Source organism: Beta vulgaris, chromosome 1 (genome assembly GCF_026745355.1).
Source record: "Beta vulgaris subsp. vulgaris cultivar EL10 chromosome 1, EL10.2, whole genome shotgun sequence".
Lineage (NCBI taxonomy): Eukaryota > Viridiplantae > Streptophyta > Magnoliopsida > Caryophyllales > Amaranthaceae > Beta > Beta vulgaris.
In genome coordinates this window covers 29,213,141-29,221,896 of record NC_079202.1, presented here as the reverse complement: position 1 = coordinate 29,221,896, position 8,756 = coordinate 29,213,141, and the positions used below count along the sequence as shown (strand labels likewise).

The window sequence follows — 8,756 nt, the reverse complement described above, 5'->3', positions numbered from 1 at the left end:
CTTTTGTGCATTTCATGCGTTCCTATCAATGATGGAACCAAGAAATCATGAAGAAGCCTTAACTGACTCTGATTGGATTATTGCAATGCAAGCTGAATTAAATGAGTTTGAAAGAAACAAGGTATGGCATCTAGTTCCTCTATCTAAACAACAAAAAGTAATTGGCTTAAAATGGGTGTTTAGAAACAAACTAGATGAATATGGAACCATTGTAAGAAACAAAGCTAGACTTGTAAAAAGGTTATAATCAACAAGAAGGAAGATTATGAAGAAACCTTTGCTCCTGTAGCTAGATTAGAAGCCATTAGAATTTAATTGCATTTGCTGCTTACATGGGATTTAAATTATATCAAATGGATGTTAAGTGTGCATTTTTAAATGGCTATCTTAAAGAAGATGTATATGTTGAACAACCCCCTGGCTTTGAAAATAATAATCTCCCAAATCATGTCTACAAGCTTGATAAAGCTCTTTATGGGTTAAAACAAGCACCTAGATCATGGTATGAGAGATTATCTAAGTTCCTTTTAGAAAACAATTTTAAAAGAGGAAAGGTTGATAAAACCTTGTTCCTAAAATCTAAAGGAACTGAATTTTTGCTTGTTCAAATATATGTTGATGACATCATATTCGGAGCTACTAATGAAACATTGTGCAAAGAATTCTCAAATCTCATGAGAATGAATTTGAAATGAGTATGATGGGTGAGTTAAATTTCTTTCTTGGTACAAATCAAACAAACTAAAAAGGAATAATTGTTCACCAACAAAAATACATAAAGGAACTATTAAAGAAATATGGCCTCGAAAATTCAAAGATAAATCACACTCCTATGGGAACTTCAACTAGATTAGATGAAGACTCCATAGGAACAAGTGTTGATCAAACAAAATATAGAGGAATGATTGGTTCACTTTTGTATCTAACTGCTAGTCGTCCAGACATAGCTTTCAGTGTTGGTTTGTGTGCTAGATTTCAAGCAAATCCAAAGGAGTCTCACTCTACTGCGTGAAGAGAATTCTTAGATATCTTAAAGGAACAGATGATCTTGGACTCTACTATCCAAGAAGTGATACATTCGAGCTAAAAGGATATGCAGATGCAGATTATGCTGGAGATCTTGTAAATAGGAAAAGCACCTCAGGTATGGTTCAATTTCTTAGTCATAGTTTAGTTTCTTGGAGTACCAAGAAATAAAACACACACTACAATAAATCATCACTTGTGCCACGAATTATGCGACAGGAAATCAAAATTCGTGGCATAATTGCATCTAGCCACGGGAAAAATAAACAGTAAGACAAAGTCTAAAGAAGAATTAAAAGTTAGGCCACGTAAATAATTTCCCGTGGCAAATATCAAAATTTTGCCACGGGTAGATATTTTCTTGTGGCAAACTTAAACTTCAGCCAAGAGTAAGAAATTTTTCGTGGCAAATAAACATTTATGCCACAATTTTTGCCACATTACAAATTTTCGTGGCTAAATCTATTTTGGCCACTGGAAAATAAAATATAGTGGCATATAATTTCATGGCAATAAATATACCTTTCATCAGATATTTAGCCATCAGACTTTGTTATTCTATATAAAAGTATATTAAACATAATAGATATTAAAAGTAGGGTATATGTGGTACATTTTTGTTAAAATACTTTAACATTTTTTATAGAAATGTTGAGTTTTTTTTTTTGAAAAAAAGTGTTTAACAACTAATTAGGAACACATAAATATTTCTATAAATAATGCATTTTAAGTAAATAATTTTTTTGTAAATCTATTAACTTATTTATTCTTCTCTATATTTATTTTCAGATTAACTTATTAAACACACATATTTAAGCATATTTGGTTCAATATTTGTTTCTTACTTAAACGTAAAATTTAGCTCATTTTTTTTTGCAATTCCCAAATATTGGCGCTAATCATATGCTTATGGCAGTATAAGGAATTTTGGACGAGTTCTTAACCTACTCAGTTGAGGCTGAGTTATTTCTCACACATCTATCTAACTCTATTCTTCTCATCTTCGAAAACCGCCATTAGTTCTCACATCATCACAGCAGCTTCTACCACTGCAATTCTCGCATGCAATATGACAATCGGACTTCTCCCTCACACCATTGTCGGTAAGATTGCAATTCAATTGATTGGCTTTTACGAATTTGTATTCTTTGCAATTTAATCGTTCTTGTTTGACTGTCGTTTCTTTGATAATTGAAATCTTCTCAGACATCTGTTCCAAAGAGAATAGAAGACAAAGAACCCATCCTTACGGATTAGGCTTTAAATTTAATTACTCCAGAGTCCAGGCGTTTGACCTCGTCATCAGTCTAAACGTAATTCACAGATCATTCATCCTATAGAATTGCGCATATCCTTGAAGTTGAACTGGTAATTCGTCATTCCTCTCTTTATTCATGGTGTTTTGATTATTTTAGGGATTTATGTGTACAATTTGTGTTGTATGTAAAATATTCAATAATATCCCGATTTTGCTTTCACTATATCTGAATTCTGTCTTAGTTGTGTTTAATTTGTTCTTTAAGCAATTGAATCACTTCTTAAATTATCGAATTGTTATGTAAAATATTCAATATATCCCGGTTAAGCAAAATACTGAGAGTTCTTTGATTCTTTCCTAGTCTTTTACGTTTTCTTTTATTTTTGTGCTTGCTGGGCTTTTCTGCCGTCTTTGATCACCAAAAAAAAGAGAGATTGGGAGTTAACATAACTTCTTCTAAAAAAAACCCTCAATTCTACATTTTGAAGAAGAAAGCATAATTCTTGGAAGAAAGGATGATAAATTTCATTCAGTTGTCTTAGCTGATTACTAATGTTATGGTGGCAGCTCATTATTGGCAGTCATTCCCGCTTTTGTGGATATTGTCCTTGAAAAGGAATGACTGGATTCTTGGGATAACACTTCTCACTTTGTGTGCTTGTGACATAGAATTGTCTTTGGTATCTCTAATGTCTTTGATCTCATGCCTTTGGGGTTTTTAAGGGTTGTTTGTGTCTGATTTAGAATGTGATTGGCAATTTGCTATACACGTCTCTAAGCACTTGAGAACTCCCTACTTCCTGTCTATTCTATTTTACTATGTTAGTTTCACTTTTACTAAAATTTTTATTATGGGATTTATGATGGCAATTTTATGTAGCCAATTTTACCTAAGCGATATATTTTGATGACATGAGATCTGCATGGTGAACCAAGCTCATTAAACTATGTAGGTAACTGAGTGGACAGTCTATCTTTTGTGATTGGGGGAGTGTTGGAGAGGGTGGGCAGTAGGCAGGTGGCAGAGGGGAGTTGTGCTTGGGTTTGTTAATGTTATTTTCCAGCGGAAAACATATCTGCTTTAAGGATTTAGTTGATTTAATTTGGTGTGGATTTTATATTTTATAATATTTTTTCATCATAAATTTTCTTGATTCATTATAAAGTTGTTGCTATGGTGTGTATAGTGGCCTTTGTGAAGCTGCCAAGTAACACCAACTTTTCTTACTATCTTTGTGAAGCTGCCTAGAAACATCAAATTTTCTTACTATTATGCAAATTTTTGCTAATATGTTACTTCCATGTATCACTTTCATAATGGAACCCAAACAAAATTAAACAGTCAACAGATAGGTTATTAGCCTAACCAAACACTGTCTCAGTAAGCTGTATATGGTGAAGTGGAGCTCCTATTGGGTTTATTAATCTATAATACTGATTTTTTGATTAAACAATCATATTTTGAATTGGAAATACTTTGTTTTAGTCCATGAATATCTTGCCTCAGAATATCTAGTTAAATAGTCAGCGACCAAGTCAGAAGTGTAGTAAGGAACCTTTTCTGTTAGTGCTGTATATATAAGGTTCCTACTACTGTGAGTGATGGTCCTTTTCCCACTATTTTGCACAGCAAAAATCAGGAAAATATTCTTGGGTAGTAATACTAGGATGACATACTAGAAAATACTAGGATAAATCAAGCAATTTTTTTTTAAGTCCTTGTTAACTTAGAAAATACTAGGCTGAAATTGGTGGTTGTTTTCTGCAGGTTTTCGAGATGATTTGAGGTGTTAATTTGTGATGATTGGGAGGTTATCAGTGCTGCAACTTCGGGCTGTTTCTAGGGACTGATTTTTATAGATTTTTATAGCTTTTGCCACTATTTTAGTGGTGTTTTAGGACTGCAAGAATCAGGAAAATATTCTTGGGTAGTAATACTAGGATGACATACTAGAAAGTAGAAAATACTAGGATAAATCGAGCAACTTTTTTTAACTCCTTGTTAACTTAGTGTAATAGCCCTGTTTTTAAGTGCGTTTATTAAATATTAATTATATTTATTAAGTTAATTATGTTTCGAAAATTTTTATTTTATTTGAGTTGTGGAATGTGTTTTATATTATTATCGTGTTTGTGATATGTTTATTTATTTAATTATATGAGATTATTTCTATTATTATTATTAAAATTATTTTGGGTCTTAAAATTGTGTGGTATTTAGTCAAATAGGAAGTCAAAATCAATTTGCCCTTGAACTCCTATACCTTCTGTCGGTTTGTTTGGATAAGAACCATAAAAACCCAAAATCTATTAACTAAACCCCATTTCCCCTGTTCTTTTGGCTCGACGAATCGAAACCCCCAAAATTCCATGAAACCCCAGCTCGGTGAAATTGAACTCCTCACCGTCTCTCTCTCGCTCACCCGCTTCTCCCAGGCGTTGCCGCGCCGTTAGCCTTGCTCGCCGGAGCTTTCTCTTTCCTTTTCTCGTGCGGCCGCCTCCCTGATGTCGCTGTTGTTCTGTTTTGGTGCTGTTGCGCCTGTTCATCTTTCGGTGGTGCTCCTCCTATCGCCGGCGTTTTCTGAGGCTGTCGGAGATCCCGCGCCACCTTGTCGTCGTTGGTGCTACTGTTGCCATTGTTCTCCTCTCCTTCCTCTCTTGTTCGTGGACGGTGGTGTCGCGCACCCCTGCTGTCGGTGCTATCCGCTGCTGTCGGAATCGATCCCTTCCCTTGTCGTGTCTTCCCTGCTCTTGAAGCAGAGGTAAAGACTAATTTGTACTCTGTTTTTCCTCTTGTTTATGATTTTCTATTTGTGAATTAATCCCAAGTTGATGTTTTTTGTTGTTGTCGTTGCTCTGCTGTTGTTAATGTTGTATTAAATTTTTAGAGTAGTTACTATATGTGGTGGTTCTGTTGTCGTCGTGGTGGTGTTGTTGTTGCTGTGTTGATATAGTTGATGTTGTTGTTATTCTGTTGTGGTGGTTTAGTGCTAGCAGGTTATTGAATTATTGTGGGTGTTGTGTTGTTTGTTGTTATTATTGGTGGTGGTGATGTGTTGTTGTTGGTGATGGTTGTAGTGGCGTTGTTGCTGTTATGGTCGGTGTGGTGATGCGCTGTTGTTGATGATGCTTTGTGGTGGTTGTCTGTAGTTGTTGTTGTTAGTATGTGAGTTAAGTTTAGTTAGTTAAGTTCTACAATCTAGAGCTAGGTTTATGAATTAAGGATTATGGAATTAGAATGTTAAAGGTTGATAAGTTGTGAATTGGGAATTAGATGTGATTACGTTTTCTAGTTTAGATTAGTATAAGTTTTGGTTATTGATGTCATTGTGAGGTGATTCTCGGAGGATGATCATGGAGTGAAGTATTATTTGGAGATTAAGGAATTGGATTGCGATTCAGGTAACTTTTATGTTTAGTAAAATCTTTTACTCATGCTCGTGTGTGTGTGTGTGTGTGTGGATATTTGTGTTATGTTTTCGATAAATAAGTTCGTACTATGGCCATAGTTATGAATGTGATGTTGTGAGTTGATTCTTGAAATATTATTCGATGAATATGAATACGCAAATGTGTTGCTGGCTTAGCTTATGAACTGAAAATAGTAAGTGGGCAGGGTATGAGTGGAGGATGGTTACTCTTTTGACCTGGTACAGGTCGGCTACGCTCCATTGCGAACTTTGGGGGGTAGTGTTGCTGGACTCCATAGCGCAGCTTGGAGGCAGCATTTGTCCTTTTGTCCAAAGCTTGTACTTGCCACTGATTTGTATAAGAGAGTGAGCTATGCGAGCGTTATTACGAAATGAAAATGATTTGAGAAGTAAAATGTTTATAACGGGCTGAAGTAAAGGTTACGAGTTTTCCACTCATTTTGGAGTTTTGTTTGTTTTGTATTTCTTCCCTGAATTTGCAGGTTTGGTATTAAAGGCTCGGGAATGGAAGTGGAGCAAAAATAGGATTACGTTATGTAAAGGATTGAGTTTGTATTCTAGTTAGTTAATTAGAGAATAGTTATTTATTGTTCCTTTGTAAATAACATGTGGGAATCTAGTTGAGATAATTGTGTTATTTTAAGGATTTTGTTTTGTGGGCCAATAACCCACAGGTCCAGGATCGATTTCAAGGTTATGTTTCCGTTGCGAGTAAATGTTTAATTCGAGGCTTATTAAGCATTGATTGTGATTAGTGAATCTTAAGTGTCTTTACCTAGCAGCTCGGGAAAACGGGCTGTTACACTTAGAAAATACTAGGCTGAAATTGGTGGTTGTTTTCTGCAGGTTTTGGAGATGATTTGAGGTGTTAATTTGTGATGATTGGGAGGTTATCAGTGCTGCAACTTCGGGCTGTTTCTAGGGACTGATTTTTATAGATTTTTGTAGCTTTTCCCACTATTTTAGTGGTGTTTTAGGATTGCAAGAATCAGGGAAATATTCTTGGGTAGTAATACTAGGATGACATACTAGAAAATACTAGGATAAATCAAGCGTGCTTTGTATTCTGACTACAATCCAGACAAGAGTTTTTGGTCGACATTTTTTTATATTGTGTAAATTAGATGTAAAAGTTCTTTAAACATATAGGGATGGATCAAGAACTCTGTCTTTCTCTCTCCTATTTGCTGCATTATTGGGAAATGTTTGGAACTTGGCTTCGTCCTCTGATGTGGTATTACTAGGGCTTGCTTTTGTTTTTTTTGATGTGATTGACGGGCAAGCAAGGTTGTGTCTAAGTATTAACGTGCCTGTTTATGCTGATTGTGGAAGACATGCTTGTATATTGAGTCTAAATGTATTATGGATTGGTGCTTTTTAGTCTTTTATGCAAGGAGAGTGCTCTTAATTCATGTCTTGAATCTTGATAGCTATTTTCTGTATGTTTATTATTTTGACAGCATGAGTCTTTTTTGCTAGCTATTTTTTTTATCCTAGTCATGTCCATGAAATATGATAATTGTATTTGGCAGTATATGCACAACATATTTCATCAATAGGCTTCATTTCTTTTAGAAGAAAAACTTCCACAGCCTTGTTGCTCTAGTTACTGAACTCAATGTGTTGCTTGTTTAAGCTCAGTCTAAAAGTTCTATGACAGCAAGACTTCATTTCCGTTTTGATCAGAGGCATCAGAAATTTTATAGTTGGAAGGCATTCAATTTTCAATTTGTGTTTGATCAGCTCTGATTTTCAAAAGGAAAAATAGTAAAAGAAAGAGCATCCTTGTAGACATGGAGAATATTTCAAGCAGGCACTAATATTGTTAATGCATTTTGTTTGGTTCTTAATTTATGTTTGATCAAAGCAATATTAATGGATGTCACTATAGTACTTTAACAGATTTTTGATTTGTTACAGATTGGAGAAAGAGGGTACATATTATCAAGCACAAGACGCATTCTTAGTTACAATTAAAGTACTATGTAGTTTATAATTTTTCTATGTAAAAAGATTGGAGAATATTGTGTTTTTATTTAGTTGTCAATGGAACTTTTTATTTCAAGTACATTTTAATGTAAAAATATTTGAAATTATATATTAATAATAATATTTCGTTATTCCATATGAAAAATTATGGTTTACTATATAGTTATTTGCACAATAATGTATATTTGGCATATGAATTATTTTTTTTTGGCAAATAAGGATTGTATTTAAACCAAAAAAACATGTGCATCAACAACATTGCACATGAAACAGACAGTCAAAGCATACACCAGGAGATTTATAGCATCAGCTTACTCCTGTCACTATCCATACGCCTCGAAGCCACTGTAAAAACAATGTCCCTAAAGACTACTATTACATCTTTACATTGACCTGTGAATATTTGGCTATTTCTCTGCCTCCAGATAGCATAAACACATTCAGTAAAAAGCATAACAAACACCTTCCCCTTTTTCTTCCTAGCATGATTACTCATTCTTGAAATCACCTCTTGATGATTCACCCCTACATTTGCAACATTCACTAGTCTGCAAATTTGGCTCCAACTTCCAGTAGCATAAGTACACGAGAAGAATAAATGTTGTGCTGATTCATCTTCATTCTTGCATAGGCTACATCTAGTATCACAATTAACCCCCCACTTCCTTACTCTATCCACTGTAGGAAGCCTTTGATGCAGCATCATCCACAGGATGAATTTACTTCTCGGAGTGGCTTGATTATTACAAATGAGCCTCTTCCAGCTCACTCTTGCAGCAGGGTCATTCAGCTTCCTGTAAGCTTTGTTTATAGAGAATTTTTCTCCAGTGCACACATCACTCCAATCAACACCAGCATTCAAGATCTCTCTAGACTTTATAATCTTCCTTAGAACCCAGGACACCTGATTAGTAAGGTTGACTGTATAGATAGTCTGCCTTTTAATATGATAAGAGTGAATCCACTTCACCCACATCTTGTCCCTTTTAAATTCAATTGCCCACAACAGCTTGAGCATAGCAGCCTTATTCCAATTAACCATGTTGATGACA

General features: G+C 34.8%; 1 long non-coding RNA gene across 1 annotated transcript; it reads left to right on the top strand.

Moving 5' to 3' along the window:
- The first annotated feature begins 2,303 nt into the window (after positions 1 to 2,303).
- Positions 2,304 to 7,840, top strand: LOC130592154 (uncharacterized). The gene is made up of 2 exons (XR_008970365.1): positions 2,304 to 2,394; positions 7,636 to 7,840. It is a non-coding gene; the product is annotated as an uncharacterized LOC130592154 (long non-coding RNA).
- The last annotated feature ends 916 nt before the right edge of the window (positions 7,841 to 8,756 follow it).